The 25,252-nt window shown below is 41.3% G+C and overlaps 1 long non-coding RNA gene across 1 annotated transcript in view; it reads left to right on the plus strand.

The window, feature by feature from the left end:
* Positions 1-24,383, plus strand: part of LOC118881809 — a 261,741-nt gene extending 237,358 nt beyond the window's left edge. Inside the window, exon 4 of the long non-coding RNA XR_005016612.1 lies at positions 24,297-24,383. This is a non-coding gene — a long non-coding RNA (uncharacterized LOC118881809). The remainder of the gene's footprint in view (positions 1-24,296) is intronic.
* Positions 24,384-25,252: the final 869 nt, after the last annotated feature.

A 25,252-nucleotide genomic window follows, 5' to 3' on the forward strand; every position in this document is an offset into this window, starting at 1 on the left:
TTAGGAGGTAAACAACTGCTGGGGAGAGAGCATGGGGCACAAGTGTTGAGAGATAGATGTCCTTTTCATGGTATATCTTTCTGTATTGCTTGTTTATTTTTCCATGTTCATATATTGGGTTTTTCCCAATAATAAATATCAAGTTGTGTGGTTGTGGGCACTTAATTTTGAGCTTCGTTTCTCCTAGAGACTGCTTCATTTCTTTTAGGAAAATATCTACACCACACAGTACAGTTTTCTAGAAGGATTCGCTGGTCCTGCTGGCTGGCAGGACAGAGCAGGTCATCCTGGGCTCCTGCTGAGAGCTGGGATTTTTTTTCTTGGAATTCTGGGTGAGAAGAGCTCTCGGGTACTACATGGTGCCTTGTGGAGCTGCTCGGTAAGTGGGCCAAGAAGATACAGAGCCAGATAACGATTCTGTGCTACTTTCCGCATCTTGTCTTGCTGTGACAACTCCTGCCTGAGACTGTCTCCTTCCACGTATCAAATGGACATGATACTATTTGTCCTTCCCACTCTGGGGACATTACAGGAAATAAATAGTGGAGATAAAACTCTATTTTGGAGGACTATGTCCTCTCTTGCAGGAGACAAGGGATGTCCTTTGTCCCCCCCAAAGGACAGAGGATGATGGATCTCTTGCCTCAACACTTAGGATATAAGCAGAGTAGGGTAGGGTGAGTGGGACTAAGTTTGAGACCATGAAGGACTGGCAAGGGGATTGTAGAAGATAAATTCCTCTGCAACCAAAAGGGGAAAAGGAATTCTGGGGAAAGGAAAGGTACACATGCATCTTAGAATTGGTTGCATTTTAGGAGAAATGAGCAGCTCAGAGTGACTGAGCCAGGGACACTGGCTGAAATGGGAGAAGCAACTAGGGGTGAGGCTGGAAAGTTCGGTAGGGAGTATAGAGTTTATTCTGGAAAAAATTGATTCCCAGGAGGTTTTTTAAAGAATATTTATTTATTTATTTATTTAAATTTTGGCTGCATGAGATCTTAGTTGCGGCACGTGGGATCTTTCGTTTCAGCACGCGGGCTTCTCTCTAGTTGTGGCATGCGGGCTTCTCTCTAGTTGTGGCACGCGGGCTCAGTAGTTGCAGTACGCGGGCTTAGTTGCCCTGCGGCATGTGGGATCTCAGTTCCCTGATCAGGGATCAAACCTGCATCCCCTGCATTGGAAGGCAAATTCTCAACCACTGGACCACCAGGGAAGTCCCCAGGAGTTTTTTTATATAAGAGAATAATGATATAATTTTATTTGACAAAGATAACTAGCATATATAAGGTATAGTTACTAGAACAAATTCCTCCTGGCTAGAACCAGGAGAGAGACAATTATTGTAATGATGCTTTCTAGCTCCAGATAATAAACCCTAAAGGAAGGCTGTGACAGTAGGGATATAGGGGTGAGGGCTAATCTGAAAGGGATTTGTGGAGTAAAATCCAATAGCTTGGTGAGCGACTAAATGCAGAAGTAGGAGGAATGTCAACAATGACTTTGTTTGGCTTGGAGAAAACAGCGACTCGGTTCCAGGAGACAGAGCACACAGCTGGAAGAATAGTTTTTGACCTTGAAGTTTGAAATCTTTGTATTTCACCCACAATAAGTGTTGCCTGTGAGGGAATGCCCTCTGATTGCATGAATTTACTTGACCAAACATTTACTAAGTCCTCACACTGGGACCTGGAACAGGGATTGTGTCAGGCATGAAGGTCAAGAAAGTCTTTGGAATTTAATATTTTAGATCTCTCTCCCTCTCTTCCAATAGAACCAGAAAAGATATTTCCTCCCTTCTAAAGAACCATGAAAGCATCCATAACAATTAAAAAGAAATAACATTATTCTTCTTGAAGATCAATTTCAAGCCCTGCCACTTCAGGGCAATGTCCCTTCTTCCTCAGTGGCAGTAACTTGGGGGTTACCCAGGAAAGACAGCAAGGAGATGACTAAATTGTGAGCAAAATCAGTCAAGAAAGACCAGGTAAGACTAGCAAGGATCATAGTTGCTGAGTGGGAAAATACTTTCACTTTGTTGCAAGCAGCTCAGACCCAAGGGAAATGGGTGAATCTTTGGAATTGCTGGGAGGGACAAAGTGAAACAATTGGGGGATCAACACTCAACTGGCAGACTGGTTTCTCTTGCCGCTGAGGGTCCTGCTCAGTGACACCCTAACAAGGCATCTTGGCCCTATTGGGATATGGTTGTCGCGCTGTCTCGGTGAGGGCAATTCCTTCTCTTGACAGTTTCCTGGAATCTGCTGGAATTTCTTTTGCCTCAAGCAGGATTTAACGAGCTGGGGAGGTTTTTGCCCTGTTGCTTTTTCTGCAGCTCTTTTCTTGTTCTGGTGCCAGCGGGGCCCTCGTCCTTCTAGGATTCCAAGCTGTAGCTTCTGGGAAGGCTGACGTAATGGTTCTCAGCCTCAGAATAGAAGACCTACTTTCTGATAGATCTCTCTGGTGTACGTTCACCTTGCTGACTCCTGTTTCCTCACTCATCAACCCTGGTAAAGACCTACTGACACTTGTCAGCATCTTCCCCATGAAGATCCCTCCTTAGACCGCCTTTCCTCTCTGCCTATCACTCTATACTTGGGCTGCTCCATTAAATTGTATGTTTTCAGCTAATGGATCTATATACGGAGACTCCAAAACACTCATTTCCAGGCTCAATTTCTTGCCTGAATTCTGGCCCAGCATTCATTCATTCATTCAGAAAGTGTTTATTGATCGTCTACACTACACAGGCTCTGCCTTAGGCACTGGGCATATAACAAGACGGACACGGTTGACCCTCATGGAATCTCTGTCAATCTTCTAGCTGTCTGTTAGACATTTAGGCTTGCATGTGCCTCATTCCTGTCCTAGACCAGATATAGATCTTTGTCCATCCAACCTATCCCTTTTCCTGGCAGATTTCTGTTAAGAGCATCACAGTCTCCTAGTCGTCTGAGGTTGAACTTCATTTTCATTCTTCCCTCCTCTCTCTCTTAACCTCATATCGAATCTGTTGCCCAGCTTTATTGATTCTGCCTCAGTTCCCTAATTTGATTCTTCTGCTCCTTGCCCACCTTTACCGCCTTAGTTAAGTTCTCATCATTCCTCACCTGTAGAGCTTCTTGACTGCTTTCAAAGATTCTGATCTTTTCTCCCCTCCACTCAAAATTGTTGCAGACCTTCTTGTTATTTAATGACCATCCATGGCTCCCCATCATCTTGAAATGAAACCCTCAGCCATGGTCTCTCAGCTGCATGATCTGCTCCTGGCCTGCCTTTTGGAATGTATTTGCAAGTAGCCTTCAGCAGAGCTTCCCTGGAAGAAGGAGGAAAGGAGGAGAGTAGAGGAAGGAGGGAGACAGGAGGAAGAGGATATTCAGGCACATTGGGAACAGCAGATTGAGTGTCTACAATGTGCATGGTTGAACTGTGCTAAACTGTGCTAAATGCTTTATTTTATTTTATTTTTTTCATCCTACTACCACCCCCCCCACCCCCCGCTTTCCCCCCTTGGTGTCCATACATTTTTTTCTCTACATCTGTGTCTCTATTTCTGCCTTGCAAACTGGTTCATCTGTACAGTTTTTCTAGATTCCACATATATGTGTTAATATACAATATTTGTTTTTCTCTTTCTGACTTACTTCACTCTGTATGACAGTCTCTAGGTCCATCCACGTCTCTACAAATGACCCAATATCGTTCCTTTTTATGGCTGAGTAATATTCCATTGTATATATGTACCACATCTTCTTTATCCATTCGTCTGCCGATGGGCATTTAGGTTGCTTTCATCATCTGGCTATTACAAATAGTGCTGCAGTGAACATTGGGGTGCATGTGTCTTTTTGAATTATGGTTTTCTCTGGGTATATCCCAGTAGTGGGATTGCTGGGTCATACGGTAATTCCTTTTTTTTTTTTTTTTCAGAAATATTTGTTTAATGAATGAGTAAGTTGACTCCTCTCCCAATAGATATTGATACACAGGGCCGCTATTCCAGAGAAAGTTCCTGTGATTAATAGAAATACAACATGAATCATAATAACCATGATAATAGTGGCACTGGTGGTGATGGCAGCTACTACTATTTTTCTTGAGCGTAATAAGAGTATCTGAGTGTCAGGAACTTGATACATATAAAATATCAGATCTCTTTAAAACCTTTAAAATTAAGTGTTATTATCCATACTTTACAGCTGAGACAAGTGAAGCCCAGATAGATTGCATAGCCTGCAGGTGTTGGACCTGTTGACCCCAAACTCTGCTATGTATCGTATTTCTTCTTTTTTTTTTTTTAACATCGGTATTGGAGTATAATTGCTTTACAATGTTGTGTTAGTTTCTGCTGTATAACAAAGTGAATCAGCTATACATATACATATATCCCCATATCTCCTCCCTCTTACATCTCCCTCCCACTCTCCCTGTCCCACCCCTCTAGGTGGTCACAAAACACCGAGCTGATCTCCTTGTACTATGCGGCTGCTTCCCACTAGCTATCTGTTTTATGTTTGGTAGTGTATATATGTCCATGCCACTCTCTCACTTCATCCCAACTTACCCTTCCCCCTCCCCGTGTCCTGAAGTCCATTGTCTATGTCTGCATCTTTATTCCTGTCCTGACCCTAGGTTCGTCAGAACCTTCTTTTTTTTTAGATTCCATATATGTGTGTTAGTGTACGGTATTTGTTTTTCTCTTTCTGACTTACTTCACTCTGTATGACAGACTCTAGGTCCATCCACCTCACTACAAATAGCTCAATTTCGTTTGTTTTTATGGCTGAGTAATATTCCATTGTGTATACGTGCCACATCTTCTTTATCCATTCATCTGTCGATGGACACTTAGGTTGTTTCCGTGTCCTGGCTATTGTAAATAGTGCTGCAATGAACATTTTGGTACATGACTCTTTTTGAATTATGGTTTTCTCAGGGTAGATGCCCAGTAGTGGGATTGCTGGGTCATATGGTAGTTCTATTTTTAGCTTTTTAAGGAACCTCCATACTGTTCTTCATAGTGGCTGTATCAATTTACATTCCCACCAACAGTGCAAAAGGGTTCCCTTTTCTCAACACCCTCTCCAGAATTTATTGTTTGGAGATTTTCTGATGATGCCCATTCTAACCTGTGAGGTGATACCTCATTGTAGTTTTAATTTGCATTTCTCTAATGATTAGTGATGTTGAGTGGCTTTTCATGTGCTTCTTGGCCGTCTGTATGTCTTCTTTGGAGAAATGTCTATTTAGGTTTTTTGCCCACTTTTGTATGGGGTTGTTTGTTTTTTTAATATTGAGCTGCATGGGCTGTTTATATATTTTGGAGATTAATCCTTTGTCTGTTGATTCGTTTGCAAATATTTTCTCCCATTCTGAGGGTTGTCTTTTCGTCTTGTTTATAATTTCCTTTGCTGTGCAAAAGCTTTTAAGTTTCATTAGGTACCATTCGTTTATTTTTGATTTTATTTCCATTACTCTAGGAGGTGGGTCAAAAAAGATCTTGCTGTGATTTATGTCATACAGTGTTCTTCCTATGTTTTCCTCCAAGAGTTTTATAGTGTCCAGTCTTACATTTAGGTCTTTAATCCATTTTGAGTTTATTTTTGTGTATGGTGTTAGGGAGTGTTCTAATTTCATTCTTTTACATGTAGCTGTCCAGTTTTCCCAGCACCACTTATTGAAGAGGCTGTCTTTTCTCCATTGTATATCATTGCCTCGGATTAGTTGACCATAGGTGCGTGGGTTTACCTCTGGGCTTTCTATCCTGTTCCATTGATCTATATTTCTGTTTTTGTGCCAGTACCATATTGTCTTAATTACTGTAGCTTTGTAGTATAGTCTGAAGTCAGAGAGTCTGATTCCTCCAGCTCTGTATCCTGCTACTTTACCAGATTTATTGATTAGCTCTAGTAGTGTTCTGGTGGCATCTTTAGGATTCTCTATGTATAGTATCATGTCATCCGCGAACAGTGACAGTTTTATTTCTTCTTTTCCAATTTGTATCCCTTTTACTTCTTTTTCTTCTCTGATTGCTGTGGCTAGCACTTCCAAAACTATGTTGAATAATAGTGGCAAGCGTGGACATCCTTGTCTTGTTCCTGATTTTAGAGGAAGCTCTTTCAGGTTTTCACCATTGAGAATGATGTTTGCTCTGGGTTTGTTGTATATGGCCTTTATTATGTTGGGGTAGGTCCCCTCTATGCCCACTTTCTGGAGAGTTTTTTATCATAAATGGGTGTTGAATTTTGTCACAACCTTTTTCTTCATCTATTGAGAGGATCATATGGTTTTTATACTTCAGTTTGTTCACATGGTGTATCACATTGATTGATTTGCATATATTGAAGAATCCTTGCATCCCTGGGATAAATTCCACATAAATCATGGTATATGATCCTTTTAATGTGTTGTTGGATTCTGTTTGCTAGTTTTTGTTGAGGATTTTTGCATCTATATTCATCAGTGATATTGGTCTGTAATTTTCTTTTTTTGTGACATCTTTGTCTGGTTTTGGTATCAGGGTGATGTTGACCTCATAGAATGAGTTTGGGAGTGTTCCCTCCTCTGCAATTTTTTGGAAGAGTTTGAGAAGGATGGCTCTTCTCTAAATGTTTGATAGAATTCACCTGTGAAGCCACCTGGTCCTGGACTTTTCTTTGTTGGAAGATTTTTAGTCACAGTTTCAATTTCATTACTTGTGATTGGTCTGTTCATATTTTCTATTTCTTCCTGGTTCAGTCTTGGAAGGTTATATGTTTCTAAGAATTTGTCCATTTCTTCCAGGTTGTCCATTTTATTGGCATAGAGTTTCTTGTAGTAGTCTCTTATTATGCTTTGTATTTCTGCAGTGTCCGTTGTAAATTCTTTTTCATTTCTGATTTTATTGATTTGAGTCCTCTCTCTATTTTTCTTGATGAGTCTGGCTAAAGGTTTATCAATTTTGTTTATCTTCTCAAAGAACCAGCTTTTAGTTTTATTGATCTTTGCTATTGTTTTCTTTGTTTCTTTTTCATTTATTTCTGCTCTGATCTTTGTGTTTTCTTTCCTTCTACTAACTTTGGGTTTTGTTTGTTCTTCTTTCTCTAGTTCCTTTAGCTGTAAGTTTAGGTTGTTTATTTGAGATTTTTCTTGTTTCTTGAGGTAGGATTGTATTGCTATAAACTTCCCTCTTAGAACTGCTTTTGCTGCATCCCATAGGTTTTGGATCATCATGTTTTCGTTGTCATTTGTCTCTAGGTATTTTTTGATTTCCTCCTTGATTTCTTCAGTGATCTCTCAGTCATTTAGTAATGTATTGTTTAGCCTCCATGTGTTTGGTTTTTTTTACGTTTTTTCCCTGTAATTGATTTCTAATCTCATAGCGTTTTGGTCAGAAAAGATGCTCGATATGATTTCAATTTTCTTAAATTTACCAAGGCTTGATTTGTGACCCAAGATGTGATCTATCCTGGAGAATGTTCCATGTGCACTTGAGAAGAAAGTGTAATCTGCTGTTTTTGAATGGAATGTCCTATAAATATCAATTAAATCTATCTGGTCTATTATGTCATTTAAAGCTTTTGTTTCCTTATTAATTTCCTGTCTGAATGATCCATCCATTGGTGTAAGTGAGGTGTTAAAGTCCCCCACTATTATTGTGTTACTGTTGATTTCCTCTTTTATAGCTGTTAGCATTTGCCTTATGTATTGAGGTGCTCCTATGTTGGGTGCATATATATTTATAATTGTTAGATCTTTTTCTTGGATTGATCCCTTGATCATTATGTAGTGTCCTTCCTTGTCTCTTGTAACATTCTTTATTTTAAAGTCTATTTTATCTGATATCAGTATTGCTACTCTTGCTTTCTTTTGATTTCCATTTGAATGGAAATCAAAATCATTTTCCATCCCCTCACTTTCAGTCTCTTTGTGTCCCTAGGTCTGAAGTGGGTCTCTTGTAGACAGCATATATATGGGTCTTGTTTTTGTATCCATTCAGCAGGACTGTGTCTTTTGGTTGGTGCCTTTAATCCATTCACGTTTAAGGTAATTATCAATATTTATGTTCGTATTACCATTTTCTTAATTGTTATGGGTTTGTTTTTGCAGGTCCTTTTCTTCTCTTATGTTTCCCACTTAGAGAAGTTCCTTTAGCATTTGTTGTATAGCTGGTTTGGTGCTGAATTCTCTTAGCTTTTCTTGTCTGTAAAGCTTTTGATTTCTCTGTCAAATCTGAATGAAATCCTTGCCAGGTAGAGTGATCTTGGTTGTAGGTACTTCCCTTTCATCACTTTAAATATATCGTGCCACTCCCTTCTGACTTGTAGAGTTTCTGCTGAGAAATCAGCTATTAACCTTATGGGAGTTCCCTTGTATGTTATTTGTCGTTTTTCCCTTGTTGCTTTCAATAATTTTTCTTTGTCTTTAATTTTTGTCAATTTGATTACTATGTGTCTCAGCCTCTTTCTCCTTGGGTCTATCCTGCCTGAGACTCTCTGTGCTTCCTGGACTTGGGTGGCTATTTCCTTTCCCATGTTAGGGAAATTTTTTACTATAATCTCCTCAGATATTTTCTTGGGACTTTTCTCTCTCTCTCCTCCTTCTGGGACCCCTATAATGCAAACGTTTTTGCATTTAATGTTGTCCCAGAGGTTTCTTAGGCTGTCTTCATTTCTTTTCATTCATTTTTCTTTTTTTTTTAAATTTTTAAAAAAAATTTTTTAATTTTTTTAATGATATTCTGGTCTGCTTACATTCTTTTTATGTATGTATGTATGTATGTATGGCTGTGTTGGGTCTTCGTTTCTGTGCGAGGGCTTTCTCTAGTTGTGGCAAGCGGGGGCCACTCTTTATCGCGGTGCGGGGGCCACTCTTCATTGCGGTGCGTGGGCCTCTCACTATCGCAGCCTCTCGTTGCCGAGCACAGGCTCCAGACGCGCAGGCTTAGTATTTGTGGCTCACGGGCCGTGTTGCTCCGCGGCACGTGGGATCTTCCCAGACCAGGGCTCGAACCCGCGTCCCCTGCATTGGCAGGCAGATTCTTAACCACTGCGCCACCAGGGAAGCCCTCATTTTTCTTTATTCTGTTCTGCAGCAGTGAATCCCACCATTCTGTCTTCCAGATCACTTATCCGTTCTTCTGCCTCAGTTATTCTGCTATTGATTCCTTCTAGTGTATTTTTCGTTTCGGTTATTGTATTATTCTTCTCTGTTTGTTTGTTCTTTAATTCTTCTAGGTCTTTGTTAAACATTTCTTGCATCTTATTGATCTTTGCCTCCATTCTTTTTCCGAGGTGCTGTATCATCTTCACTATCATTATTCTGAATTCTGTTTTCGGAAGGTTGCCTATCTCCACTTCATTTAGTTGTTTTTCTGGGGTTTTATCTTGTTCCTTCATCTGGTACATAGTCCTCTGCCTTTTCATTTTGTCTATCTTTCTGTGAATGTGGTTTTCCTTCCATAGGCTGCAGGACTGTAGTTCTTCTTACTTCTGCTCTCTCTGTGCTACATGCTTTATATACAATAGTCCTCCCCCACCACATCTGTGGGGGATTCTTTCCAAGATCCCCAGTGCATGCCTGGAATGGCGGATAGTATTGAACCCTATACCCAAGGGTTTGTATCCTAAACACAAGCACTGCAATACTGGGACAGTCCATCTGATAACAGAGTTGGCTATTAAGTGTCTAATGGGCAAGATATGCTGGACAAAGGGATGATTTATGTCCCAGGCAGGACAGAGCAGGACAGAGTGAGATTTCATCATGCTACTCAGAACAGCGTGCAATTTAAAACTTATGAACTGTTCATTTCTTGAATTTTCCATTTAGTATTTTCTGACTGCAGTTGGCCACAGGTAACTGAAACCACAGAAAGTGAAACTGCAAATAAGGGGGGAATTACTGTATACAAGGCTATGGAATAATCCTCCCCAAGGGGCAGATTTTTATTCCTCTTTTTTTTAAATTGAAGTATAGTTGATTTACAATGTTGTGTTAATTTCTGCTGTACAACAAAGTGATTCAGTTATACGTATTATAAGGGGCAGATATTTTTTAATATCCCATTTAACTATAAGGAAAGAGAAATTCTGAGAGTTTAGACAATTTAGCCAAGGTAAATGAGATAATAAATAATAATGGCCCACATCCATTGAGAAGTTAAAAGGGTCAGGCACTGCCAAGTGTTTTACCAACATTATTTCCAAGAGGTAGGTGCCCTTAGGAGTCCCATTTTACAGATGATTAAACTGGGGCACAGAGAGGTGAGTGACATGCTGGGGCTGAGGCTTTCCACCCTCTGTGTGGTGTAGCCAAAACAAACTTTCAACTTATGTCAAAAATTTTTTAAAAGCAATTTAAATAGATACTGAATTCTTCTATAGGAGCAGCAAAGGGAATTCTATTGCTGGATATAAAGAGAAGCCTCTTATAATCTTCTCTCTCCACCTTTCTTCTAGGAGTTCACACATCATAAGCATGGCTGGTACCTATAGTTTCTCCCCCAGTTCCCCCATTGCTACCCGCCCACCCCTTTCCTCCTTCCATCTCAGATCTCTTTTCTCATGGAAATAGCTCTGTTTCTTTTAAAATAAAAATCCATCAAGACTTTCTTGGCTTTATCCAATTCTCCCCTCCACACCAAATACCCCAAGCCAATGGGCTGTATTCAACCACCCCAAGTGTTTTTGTCCGGCGAACACAATTTTTAAAATAATTTTAGGTAACACTGAAAAATCGGTGGCTTTCACACTGGCTTCCAAATTCTGGCTTGCCTTTGCCTCATTTCTGAAAGATGTAGTAAGAGTGGTCCTGCATCCCTGGCCACCCAAGTCACACACACTTTCCAATTTGTCTCATCCCCCCTGTTCACCACCACTGTCTTCTCATCTCTGAATCTTGATTCCATCCGTGCTTGTTTCCAGGTATCCTTAAAGATAAGAAAGTGAAAGGTAGAGAGACATGTTGACACACTGCATGTGTCAAGACCCCATATTTTCCTTTGGATGCAAACAGTAATCATCCATGTTTGAAGATTAAAAAGAAAAAAAAGATCAAGAGTCTTTGAAAAAAAAGAATACAACCCTGGCTTCTTTCTCATCTACATATTCCTGTCGGCACTTGAGTTTATGATCTCTAGATCAGATTGACAGAACAAAAAGACCCCTTCTCACTCACCCAAGACCAGATCAAACGAACAACCAAAACCCAGTTGATCAGACAAACACAGAAACCACTTTAGGAGGGGAGGTGGGAGGAGAGAACTTGTGGATTGCATGTTGATGTTTCCACCCATTCTAGTTGCAACTTTCAATCGCCCTTACCTTGTAACAAACAAACTCCTTCCCAACAAAAATCCCCAGCTGTTAAGTGTTCTAGATGTTATTTGAATTTAAGTAAGATGACTTCTTTGGCAGCTACCTGGCAGCCCACAGCTTTTACGACATGTTTTCTGATACTAACTGTTTCACAAAGAGCTTGTATCTTTTTACTACCAAGCGTTACATTCTGAACAGAAAACTTAATAAGATTTTCAGCGGCAATTTTAAGAGGATCTATGGTACGACTTAACAACAACAGTGATCTATTCTTTTTAGTGCAAGTGTAAAGACCTGAGAGAAACAGCATTTTCAGTTTGACTTTATGGCCCTCCCAAGTTGTGTTCAAGTTAAGTGAAAGTTAAAAATTGGTGCTGGGGAAAGAGCAAAGATTTTGGGCTCAAACTGATTTGAATTCCACTGTTATTCACTTATGAACTATTGCACTTTGGGCAAGTTGCTTAAACTAATTTGTGCCTCGGTTTTCTCATCTATTAAAGGGAAAAATTCCACTGTATAGGATTGTTGCAGCAAAGCTTTGTGGTACAGGGCCTGATACATAGTACTTGCCCTAAATGCTTTAAGTTGTATGTGACAGTAGCCCAACTCAAGCCAGCTTAAGGAAAAATGAGAATTTCTTGGCTTGCCTAACTGAAAAGTTCAAGAGTACATCGGCTTCAGGCATAGCTGGATCCAGGGGCTCAAGCAATGTCATCAGGACTCAGTCTTTCTCCACCTTTGGGCACTGTTTTCTTCTGTGTTTGACTTTGTTCTTCACTGAGCCCAGCAGACTAGCTGGTTATTTTTTGGAGCAAGCAGAACAGAGCTCTGAAGAAATATAGACCAAGGTATGTAAAGCCTGGTTGACAGCCCTCTTTAGACAGGGCAAAGCTAGTTTGGGCAGCATGGTTTCCATGTGGGATGTCCTAGTGGGAGTGGCATTCAGGGCCAGCATAAGGACCCAAGACATTGCATCTTCATCAAAGCCACACAGAATAGGCAGATCCAAGACTATAATTTCTGTTTGACAGATAAGGAAACTGAGGCTCTGTATTAGCTTCTTATTGATGCTATAACAAATTACCATAAACTTAGTGGCTTGAAACAACACAAAAGAAGTTCAAAATGAATCTTACTGGGATAAAATCAAAGTGCCAGCAGGGCTGCATTCCTTCTGAGGCTCTAGAAAAGAATCTGTTTCCTTGCCGTTTCTGGCTTGTAAGGGCCACTAGTATTTCTTGGCTCATGACCTGCTTTTCATCTTCAGAGCCAATAGCACAGCATCTTTAAATCTCTCTGACACTGACCCTGACCCTCCTGCCTCCCTCTTTCCTTTATAAGGACTTCTGTGATTATATTGGGCCCACCTAGATAATCCAGGAAAATCTTCCCATCTCAAAATCCTAAACGAATGACATTTGTGAAGTCCACTTTGCCATGTAGGGTAACATATTCACAGGTTTCAGAGATTGACATGGACATCTTTCAGGAGACCATTATTCAGCCGGTCACAGGCTGATAAAGGTAGAAGTTTCCTGGTCAGTCCTTAAGGTAACAGCTGAGTCATGACTAGAACTGAGGTTAATGGTTCTAAATTAAGACAGTGCAGGTGAGAATCCTGGCAGAGTAGCTGGATGGCCTCAGTTAGGCTTCTCTGAGCCTCTGTGTCCTCATCTGTAAAATGGTGATAATGTTATTAAGTGAGACACTATTTAAAAGTGTCTAGCACAGCATCTGATATGGAGCAGAAAACTAGTGATGCTAGGCATTCCTGGTATTTTTAACAGCCTTGAACGAGCAGGTGCCTTTGAACGTTTGGCTCTGGGAAAACTAGGGAAGAGCCAGTGGCATCAAGAGCATGGGATCTGAGTCTGCCGTATGACCGTAAAGAACTTGAAATTCTCTGAGTTCCAGTTCCTTACTCATACATGAAGATAATAGGTCCTTCCCTCACAGAGTGAAGTGAAGGATGTCTACCTGGCGCTTGGCATCCTCAGTCAAACACCTCCCTCTGTCACTGCCTTCCTTTTATCTTCCTTCTCAATTTATATCTTTCACTTTTTCTTTTCTCCCTCTCTTCCTTTCTGTCTTTCTTTCTCCTGTTTTCCCTTCCTCCCTCCATCCTGCTCTGATTTCCTTCTCTCCTTTCTTCCTCCCTACCTCCTTCCTTTCCTCTCTCTCTCCCTTCCGTTGCCCATTCTTGAGACGTCCATTTAAGAGCAGTTGATCAATTTCAGGGACTTCTGGTGTCCGCTCTTGGTCTCCCTTCTTATGGGTCATAGCAACCCATTCTTCCCACTCATCAGTTTCTCAGTTGTGCAATCTAAATGCTAATGATCCCTGCCTAACCTGCTCCCCCTCTACTGATACAGCTAAACACACCCTAGAAAAACTGCCCAGAAGGAAACAGGATCTACTTCCCCCATCCCCACCCTTTGTGCAGGGTGTGGGCTGGAAACCGTGCCATCTTTGGAAACTTCTGACAGTCCAGGAAGGCGGGGGGAGTCCTTCATCTGGAGTCCCCCAGAGCTTCTTCCTCCCCAGCAGGACCCTGTTTATCAAGCTGCCCGATGCCCACCCAGATGCCCTCATTCCCTTTCATGCACTGGTGGTTTTCAGTCTGATATTGAAAGTGCAATATGCTTGCCAGTAATGATGTCTTATTGGAGTGTAAAGATTTTCCCATTTCACTGCTTTATCCTGAATTTAAAGTGTTTTGAAATTCACTTACATCGGAGAGGACCAGCAGCCGAACGTTTGCTGTAAATAAACTGGGGGCTTCTAAGGGGTTATCTCTGAAATGGGAGATGGGATAGGTTACTGCTCTCCTGCGGGCTGGGCAGAATCAGTGGCAGAGTTTTTCCATCACAAGGACCCGGCAGCTTTTATGCTTCCAAGTGCTGGTCTGGGTGTGAGGGCGCTCTGGCCTTGTGTTTTGAATCTATTCAATTGAAGTTTGTCCAAGGTGTTGAGTTGGAAGATCACTGAGCTCTTGAACACCTGCTTGGAAAATCAGAAAATCTTAAAGCTAACGCAGAGACTGACAGTAATTCACACAGCAGGTAGTGGCGGTGGTGGCTGTTACTACTGTTGCTGTTGCTATTATGATCAGTGAACATTCATTGAATGCTCTGTATTCTGCATCAGGCACTCTGTTACGGGCACTGCATGAATTATCCTCATCTAGCCTCTTAACAACCTGTGAGATTGTTGGGATGCCACCCAATCTGGCTGGCCAGACAGATCTGATGCTCCTGGGAAATTTCTTACCATCTGGTATCAAGGCCATGGCCACAGGTGTCCATGGAAGATAAACCAGGGAAACTTCTCATGCAGGTTGCCTTAGTTGCTTCGATTTACTGATGTATTACACTGGCCCACTGTGACCAGCGTGGCAAAGAGGGATGCCTGAGACTCGGGACCCAAAGGCAGTGTTGTGTCAGCCACAGTGTATGACCTGGGGCCGCACATCTCTGGGCCTCAGTTCCCTCCTCTGCAAAATGTAAATAATAGTGGTACCACCTCATGGGGCTGTGTGAGGATTCCATGCGTCATTGTATGTGGAGCACTTGAACAGCGCCTGATACGTGGTGAAGGCTGTATAAGTATTTCTTTATCAGAACCTTTAAATACTGCTTCACCTTTTCAGTACTGGTGATGTTCTGCATTGTTTCCCATGGGTTCGGGTCAGTGCTATGTCCTGGATGATAAGCAATAGAAAATGGGGCTCTAAAGCCATCTTTTTCTCTTTTCTTTCCTGTCCTTTCCCAAGGGCTGGATGTGGGAAGGTTGTGGTAGTATAGGGTGGCCAATTCATCCTGGTTTGTCTTTCCAGGTGTTAGCACCGCAGTTCCCAGGTTCCGGGAACCCCCTCAGTTTCAGACAAACCAGGAGGAAGTAAGATATGCTGACTTGCGGGTTTTGTGAGGATAAGTGTGTGATTGGAGACTGTATTCATTTGCTAGTGTCGCCATAACAAAACACCAGAGACTAGGCGGCTTAAATAATAGAAATTTATTTCTCACAATTCTGGAGGCTGGAAGTCCAAGGTCAAGGTACCAGTGGGGTTGATTTCTCCTGAAGCCTTTCTCCTTGTGTGAATGGGGGTGTAAGTCCCCTGTGGGGTCTTTAAGGATCACTCCAACACAGCCATAGAAATTAATACTTGGCGAGGCATAGGAAATTAGAGGAATTATTACACTAACATGTTCTAGAAGGGGAGGCACGGCACACTGCGCAGGGGGACACATGAGAGGGGAATCCAGGGAGCAGGTTCACCCAAGCAGGTAGGGAGCCGAGAGAGAGAGAGAGAGAGAGAGAGAGAGAGAGAGAGAGAGGACTGTAGGAGGTACCTTGATTGGGGATCAGAGTGGAGTTAGTTACAGAAGCAAAAGGCATGAAGGGGGTTCATTGGTGCATTTGAACGTCACTAGGTTACACTCAGAGGAGGGCAAGAGGGGGAACTTGTAGTAAGCACCAGCCTTATCACACTGGTATATATGTGGTCACCTGGGCAGGTGCTCACAGTCTGTTTGTGGGGATGCTGAGGCATCAGGAAAATTAAGTTTTTAAAATGTGCAATACACACCTTGGCTTGCAGATGGCTGTCTTCTCACCGTGTCCTTACATGAGCTTTTTCTCTGTGTGCAGGCATCCTGGGTGTCTCCTCTCCTTCTTATAAGGGCACCAGTCATATTAGATTAGGGCCCCACCTTTATGATCTCATTTAACCTTAATTACGTCTGTAAAGGTCCTATCTCCAAACAGTCACATTGGGGGTTAAGGCTTCAACATATGAAATTGGAGGGAACACAATAACAGCCTCTGTGAGTTTTAAAGCAAAGGCTTTTCAGAGCATCCTTTCCTGCATCAGGAACTCAAGGCAACTGAAAGTGCTCTCCGCACATTGTTTTTCTGTCATTTCCCTGTTGGGGGCCTCTGTGGCACATGCAGTGAGCTTTAATTGGAGGGCATATCTCAGTACCAAACTAGCACCAGGTGGAGTTTTGATAACAAGTTCAGATCCACTGACTCTAATGCTTCTAAAGCAGAAATAAGGCCTCTCTCAACCTCTGCCTGCTCCCAGCCCTACACAGCTGCCCACACTGGAGCAGCATCCCAGCTCCTCAGCTCCGGGAGGCCCTGTGCCATCCATGTGCCTCTCTGACCTTGACTCACCCACTTGCTGGTGCTGCTCCTTTGCTCTGCCCGGTCACACTGGTTTCCTTGAAAATGTTAAACTGGCCTCTCTCAGGGGACGTTTGCATTTGCTGTTCCTTCTGCTAAGAACTCTGTTCCCCACATCATCCCCTGGTGGCCTCTTCATTCTTCAGGACTCCACCTCTTTTGCGTTCTGTCCACCAAATTCCAATGTTGGAGGGGGTTGGGGGGTGGTCCCTCCCATACATCCAACAAGCAATTCTATGCACATCAACTGGGTGTCCAACAATTCAACTAAATTGCGACACTGTCAACCGGGTACAGTCAGATTCCACAGGTTAAGGGCTCAGTCTTACCCTCTCCAACAACTTCAGATGCCAGTCGAAAGCCCAGGTTGTTATCTGTACTTCTGACCAACTGGCTATAAATCAGAAGTTCCCACAACCCCCTTCTCGGGTTTAATTAATGTGCCAGAGTGGTTCACAGAAATCAGAGAAATATTTTACCTTTTAGATTACCAGTTGATTACAAAGAATTTAACTCAGGAACAGCCAGATGGAAGAGATGCACAGGGCAAGGTATGGGAAAGGGACATGGAGCTTCAGGCCCTCTCTAAACACACCACTCTCCCCAAACATCCACATGTTCACCAACCCAGAACCTCTCTGAACCCAGTCCTTTTGGGTTTTTATGGAGGCTTCATTACATGGGCATGATTGATTAAGTCACTGGCCATTGATGATTGAACTCCATCTCCAGCCCCTTTCCCCTCCCTGGAGTTCAGGGGTAGGACTGCAAGTTCTAACTCTCTAATCTCAGGTTGGTTCCCCTGGCAACCAGTCCTCAACCTTAGGTGTGGTCCAGAGTCATCTCATTAACATAACAGTAGACACCTTTATCACTCAACACTAGGAAATTCCTAGGGTTTTAGGAGCTGTGAACCAGGAACCATGGACTAAGACCAAATATATATTTCTTATTATAAATCACAGTATCACACCACCCAAATGCCACCTCCTTTAAATGACCTTCCCTCTGTGTCTTAGCCATATTACTCACCACATTTAACTTCTTCTGTCACTTCTAGGTGGTGGGAAAGATTAGCTGGGTCTTTTTGTCAGTTATCTATTTACTGGGATCCTCAGGTACTAGGCAGTGGAGAGTCAACAATAAACAAGAAAATTCCCATCTTCTCCAAAGAACTTACATTTTGGAGTGGGGAGGCAGATAATAAACATATAAACATCCAAATATAAATGTAAATATAAATATAACTCTCTCATTCAGTGGGATGCTTTGAAAAAGCAACATGTAAAACTATTAGTCCTTCTGGAAAATTGCTGGACTAGTCCATGTGGCCTAAAAATCCATTTCTAAGATCCCACTTGAGTACACAGATAGAATATTATTCTTGGGTTAGTTTTCAAACAAGGATAGCTGGGGAGAACACTTCCTTTCTCACCAGAGGTCTCAAGCTACTTCCCTGTAGGAGTGGCTTTGGGCTGTCAGAACATTTCTTGGTCTAATATTCAAGCACAGCGTTGTTGGTGGGGCGGGGGCGGGGCGGGAGGGGAGGATAGCCTGTTCAGTCTCTCTCCCCTTAGCTTTCCTGGATTCAAGGCAAGGAGCATACTTACAATAGCCATGAAAAGGAGGTCTGGTCTCAGCAACGGAGAAAGACAGTAAAAAGAAGGTATTTTGCAGAGAAATAGTGCAAATCCCAGAGCCCAGCAGTGGGGAAACAGGCTTATATCCGTAATGGCTTATATACAACACTGATGACGAACTCTGGAATCTGCATGCAACTTTCCATATGTGCATCTGACTCTGGCTCTGTGTTGGCATGCTTGTTTCTTTTGAACTTGTATAGTTATAAATTACAGTGATCTTAAGAAGGGCGAAGGCAGGAGAGGTTGCGTGTGTATAAGAAAGAAAGGTTCAGTTTGTTAACAGTGTACTCATTCCATATCTAACATTGAGGATAAAGATAATGAAGAAAATTTTATAACAGCTGGCAGAGTACTCTTCTCCAAAGGACCCCTGGCTCTCAACTGAATATAAACTTGCTATGGAATCAGTGTCTGTGTCCCCTCCACATTCATATGTTGAAGTGATGGTATTTGGAGGTGGGGCCTTTAGGAGATAATTAGGTTCAGATGAGAGAGGGGGCCCTTCTGATGGGATTAGCACCCTTATAAAGAGACATCAGGAGAGCTCAGCTCTTTCTATCTCTTCATCCCACCCACCACTTGAGGGTGTAGTGAAAAGGCAGTCGTTTGCAAGGCAGGAAGAGAACCCTCACCAGAACCCGACCATTGCTGGCACCCTGATCTCAGACTTCCGGCCTCCAGACCTGTGAGAAAATAAATTTCTGTGGTTTAAGCCACCTAGTCTATGGTATTTTGTTATGGCAGCCAAAACAGACTAAGTCAGAGCTCAAATCAGCAAATATTTACTGAGTGTCATCAGGCAATATGCCAAGCCCTGGGGACATAAAATAAAAAGGGCTTTGCCTTTGAGGAACTCATAGTTTAGTAGTGGAGACTGAAAATTAGATTGCACTACACAAAGAAAATTCTCTCAAGTGACCTCCACTTACTCCTTTTCAGGGATTCGCGACATTTTCCCATTTCTTCTGTAAAACACTGTCGGGGGCTGAACTGTGTCCTCCTCTGATACCTATGAATTTGGCCTGATTTGGAAGTAGGGTCTTTGTAGAGGTAATTAAGAAACTCAAAATGTGATCAGACTAGATTTAGGGTGGACTTTAAATCCAATGACTGGTGTCCTTATAAGAGAAAGGAGGGGGAGATTTGAGACACACACAGAGGGGAAAACCATGTGACAATGGAGGTAGAGATTGGCATCTATCGGGGAAGGAACCCAAGGATATCCAGAGCCACAGAAGGTCAGAGAGAGGCATGGTTCCAGAAGGAACCAACCCTGCCAACACCTTGATTTTGAACTTCTGGCCTTCAGAACAATGAGAGAGTAAATTTCCATTGTTTAAAGCCACCAACTTTGTAGAACTCTGTTACGGTTATCTCCTGGTTGTTGGAGGATTGAATGAGCTAAGATGTATAAAGGGACTAGAACAGCTCCAGGCCAGTGGTGAGTGCTGCATAGGTACCAGCCATCAGCACTCAGTGATTTCCTCATTCTACAGCTTTTTACTGAGCATCACTTTTGGGCCAGCACTGTGATTCTACCTCAATTTTGCATTGAATGGTTTCAGTGGATTGCATGTTAGCGTCCCCCCCGAAATTCATATGTTGAAATCCTAACCTCTGTTAGGATTTCAGTACCATCAATGTGATGGTATTGGGAGAGGTGGAGCCTTTGCGAGGAAAGGAGGTCATGAGAGTGGAGCCCTCGTGAATGGGATCAGTGCCCTAATAAAGGGACCCCAGAGAGTTCTTTTCCCCTCTTTCCACCGCGTGAAGACACAACAGGAAGTCTGCAGCCCAGAAGAGGGTCTTCATCAGAACCCGACAAAGCTGGCACCCTGATCTCAGACATCCAGCCTCTAGAACTGTGAGAAATAAATTTCTTTTGTGTATAAGCCACCCAGTCAGTGGGGCTTTGTTATATCAGCCTGAACTAAGACAGAGGTTTGTTTTTGTTTGTTTGTTTGTTTGTTTTAACATCTTTATTGGAGTATAATTGCTTTACAATGGTATGTTAGTTTCTGCTTTATAACAAAGTGAATCAGCTATACATATACATATATCCCCATATCGCCTCCCTCTTGCATCTCCCTCCCACCTTCCCTATCCCACCCCTCTAGGTGGTCACAAAGCACCAAGCTGATCTCCCTGTGCTATGCGGCTGCTTCCCACTAGCTATCTATTTTACATTTGGTAGTGTATATATGTCCATGCCACTCTCTCACTTCATCCCAGCTTACCCTTCCCCCTCCCCGTGTCCTCACAAGTCTATTCTCTACATCTGTGTCTTTATTCCTGTCCTGCCCCTAGGTTCTTCAGAACCATTTTTTCTTTTTTTTTTTAGATTCCATGTATATGTGTTAGCATACGGTATTTTTCTTTTTCTGACTTACTTCACTCTGTGTGACAGACTCTAGGTCCATCCACCTCACTACAGATAACTCAATTTCGTTTCTTTTCATGGCTGAGTAATATTCCATTGTATATATGTGCCACATCTTCTTTATCCATTCATTTGTCGATGGACACTTAGGTTGCTTCCATTAAGACAGAGGTTTTATGTTATATGCCTTATTGGATGTTACCTTGTATGTGAATTACATTCCAAAGCCCTCCAAAGGGGCTTTTTGTCTGAAACAAATGTTTGACATTCATAATCACCCAAGATGTCAAAGGGAATAGAAATATTGCATGTTTATAAATGCATTTTTCCTCATATTATTGGAAAAAAGAGAAAATTCCTGAAAAGCAGAAAAGAAAATAATCATCCATAATTTGATGCATAGCCACTATTTACATTTTAATGTCTTTTCTTCGGGGCTTTTTTTATGCATAGTTTGTTTTTCACATAATTATATCTATTCTCTATATGCAATTTTTATCTTTTTTTTTCAACTATTATATCACAAGCATTTTCAATATTATACAGACTTTGTGAACATTGCATTTTATGACTCCATAATGTTTCATGCTAGGATTATGGCATGGCTTATTTAACCAAACATTTAAATTTAAAAAAATTTTATCTCACTATTAAATATGCTATTGTGATGATAATCTTGTTGCATAAACTCACCCCCTCCCAGTCCCCAGCCCACCACCAGTATTTCAAGTGACTTCATTAAGCTACATATTCCAGTGTGTAATTATTGGATCAAAGGGTGTGACCATTTTAAGGCATTGGATACACACTTAAAATTGCTCTCTTAAAAAAGGCTGTGCCAGTTTACACTCTGATCTGCAATGTTAAGAACATACCCATTTTGCCACACTTGTGTTAATATACCTATTATCATTTTAAAAGACCAACTAATTTGAAAAGCATGAAATGTGGTTGTTTTTATTTGCATGGCTTTGATTAGTAGTAATATTGAACATTTTTCCATGTTTGTTAAACCGTAGCATTTCCTCTCTGGGGAAATATCTGTTTAGACCCTTTCTCTATTCATCCATCAGCATCTTTGTTTTTCTTAAAGATGTTTATTAATTCAAATATATAAATACATTTTCTTAAAGATGTTTATTAATTCAAATATATAAATACATGGCTCCTTTTTGTTATATTTGCTTCAGATGTGTTTCCCTGTTTATTGTTTTCCTTTTAAGTTTGATTTTTTTTTTTTATGGACAGAAGATTTAAATTTTTTGTAACCATATCTGCCCATCTTTTCCTTTGTGATTTTTTTAATCTTTTCTAAATCTACTCACTCCTCTTTGCAGAAGCTTGATAAATATTCATTTCTCTTTTCTTATTATTTATGCTTTGATTAAAAAGTAACTCTTTGCTCTATCTAGAATTTGTTTTGGTGCATGACATTGAAGAGACTTTTCACATGGCTAATCATTTGTCCCAATATGATTTATTCAGTAATCTTATTTTTTCCCTTCTTTATTATATAGTAAATTCTCACATATAATGGAGTATAATCGAAGCCATATGTTATGTTTAGTTGAACCAATGTACCACATTGTTTAAATGACTATATTTTCAAAGTCTGTTTAAATATCTATTCATGCTGGTCCCCAGGTGGTTCAAGTTTAAGGGGAGACATCTGGAATGAACTGTCTTTACTCTTTCTCCTGCCTCACAGCAAGAAACCTGTTTGAAGACAAACAATGGTGATAGTGACATCACCATAAAACAAAGAATAATGCCAATCCCAGGAAACATGTCCATCACAGCAAGAAACCTGTTTGAAGACAAACAATGGTGATAGTGACATCACCATAAAACAAAGAATAATGCCAATCCCAGGAAACATGTCCACCTGAAAAGATCTTTGGTTCTTTTTTTTTTCATTTCAGCTTAATTGAAGTATATTTGTACAACATGGTGATTTGATATACATGTACATTTTGAAAGGATTCCCCTGACCTAGTTAATGAACACATCCATCACATCACATATTTATCTTTTTTGTGTGTGTGTGAGAATATTTAAGTTCTGTTCTCTTAGCAAATTTCATTTATACAATACAGTGTTATCAACTGTAGTCACCAGGTTATACATTAGATCCTCAGACCTTATTCATTTTATAGCTAGAAGTTTGTACCTTTTTAACAGCTTCTCCCCACTTCCCCCATCCCCAGCTCTTGGCAACCACTTTTCTAATCTCCGTTGTTATGAGTTTGACTTTTTTTTTTTTTAAGATTCCACATATAAATGATACCATGCAGTATTTGTCTTTGTCTGGCTTATTTTACTTAGCATAATGCCCTCAAGTTCCACCCAAGTTATGAAAAATGGCAGCATTTCCTTCTTTCTCAGGGCTGAGCAATATTCCATTGTATAAATATACTACATCTTTATCCATTCATCCATTAGCAGACACTTAGGTCATTTTCATATCTTGGCTATTGTGAATAATGCTGCAGTGAACATGTGAGTGCAGATATCTCTTTGGCATAGGGATTTCATCTCCTTTGGATGCATACCCAGAAGTGGGATGGCTGGTAGCTCTCTTTTTAATTTTTTGAGGAACCTCCATACTGTTTTCCATGGTGGCTGTACCATTTTACATGCCCACCAACAGTGCACAAGGGTTCCCTTTTCTCCACATTCTCACCGACATGTGGTACCTCTTGCCTTCTTGAGGACAGCCATCCTAACAGGTGGGAGGGGATATCTCATAGTGGTTGATTTGCATTTCCCTGAAGATTGGTGATGTTGAGCATCCTTTCGTGTGCCTGTTGGCCGTCTGTTTGTCCAATCACTGATCCTTGAAGATGATTTTGTGTCCAGCTCTCCTCTGTTGTCCACCCTGATATCTACTCTTGTTACTCCAAGCTGGGACTGGGAGTTGAAAGAGGATGAGCTTCCTGGAGATGAGTTTTATTCTCACCCTCACCATGTGCAGCACTGTAGATCCCTTGGGTGACCAGAGCTCACTTCTTCACTCGTTTTTCTTCCATTTACCTCTGCCTGAATTTCCTTCTTCCCCTCCAGCCTGGCAAGTGCCTTGTCATCATGGGCACCCACTGATTTGCTTTCTTTCTCAGAGGATTTCATTTCTTCCTGATAGGAGGCAGATGCCCCCCACCCAAGGTCAAAACCTTATTCTTAAATCCTTGGAATACATCTTTGTCGACTTCCTTCCAGACCTGATGATTTTCAGATTTTGCTACTTCTAATTTTCCTCACGTATTCTCAGGTCCTTTGTTACACACAGCGGGGGATGAGAAGAGCTAAATTAGGGGGATGTAGAATTCATGGTAGGAAAGGGGGACCAAGGAGCTGTTCCATAAGAAAACCCTCCAAGCTATCTAAGTGGAACTCCACGTGTCCCAGAAGTTTAAGGCGCAATATTCAATACACATGCTGCCCAAAACACTCAGGCAGGAACCTCTAGCCAACAGGGCAAACAGATCACAGGATATTAATACTCCACCATGTCTGCAGGCCAGCTCAGACTTGTCATCCTCTCATCTTGCTATAGGAGCTGATAGTCTCTGTTTAGCATTTTGAAAATGAATTCAGATTCTAAAAGGGCATGTTTTCAAAATCCATCAGAACAAAGCCCATGAAAGGTCTGAGCAGATCATACCACTATGGATCAGGTATCAGCAAAGGCGCCAGGTGTAGTAAAAATACCCAGGGCAGGATTTATTCATTCACTTGTTTACTCATTCATTCATTCATGCAACAAATACTTACCAAATTCTTACTCTGTGGCAGGCATTCTTCTCATCCTCGAACTTGGGATCCAATGGTGAAATCAGCCTGGTCTAATGGAGAAAGCATTCTAGCCAAATCAAATGGAGGAGACAGGTAACACAATGCATTATTTCTCCTTCAGTCTTTTCTTTTTCAACCTTCTCCATTAACGCTTATAAATGAAATGTGGAAATCTATTCTGGCTGCGGTTTACCGGTAATCAGTAGAGATACTTTCCACACAGGCAACGCTGCTGGAAGCTACGTGGTGAATATGTATTGTGACTCTTATAAATATGTTTCTGCTTAGCACTGCCTCTTGAGAAGAAATGATTTCACACCCACTGGGAATCTGCATCTGAGCTATTTTGCTAGTAAAACAACCAAAGGACAGATAACAGACAGTTTTTCCCACGTGGGATCAGAGAAACTGGAGACGTCTGAGGGGATGGCAGAGTCTTTTCTTGTAGATCCACCCAATATAGCAGGTTGTTTGAAAACAAAGAAAAAAATTTTTTTGCTTTCCCCTAAGGGGTTAAGAAAGGGAGGGTGGCGGGGAAATGAACATTCAAATAAGGAAGATTCAAGATTAGTTATAGATACTTTATGGGCTTAACTTAGAGTTGGGAAATTCTTAATTATAAGTTAAAATCTCTTGACTTCTTTATTTGATTCTGCAAATCCATACTTAGCCATGGCTTATTATTGGCCTCGCACAGTGTTTGGCATAGAGTGGGCCCTAAATGAGTTTCTTTCTTTCTTTTCTTTTTTTTTTTAACAAGGCACTGTGACAGATTCTGGAGATATAAGATACTGCCATTAGCCTTAAGGAGATCATAATTTAGGAGGGAAGACAGTTTTGTGAACAGCTAACTCTAATGCAATAATTACCAATGTTTATTGAGCTCTTACTGTATTCCAGGCACCAGGCTCAACACTTAATGCCTGTTACCTCCTTTAAATCTTGTAACAATCCTA

Source organism: Balaenoptera musculus, chromosome 15, assembly GCF_009873245.2.
Source record: "Balaenoptera musculus isolate JJ_BM4_2016_0621 chromosome 15, mBalMus1.pri.v3, whole genome shotgun sequence".
Classification (NCBI taxonomy): domain Eukaryota; kingdom Metazoa; phylum Chordata; class Mammalia; order Artiodactyla; family Balaenopteridae; genus Balaenoptera; species Balaenoptera musculus.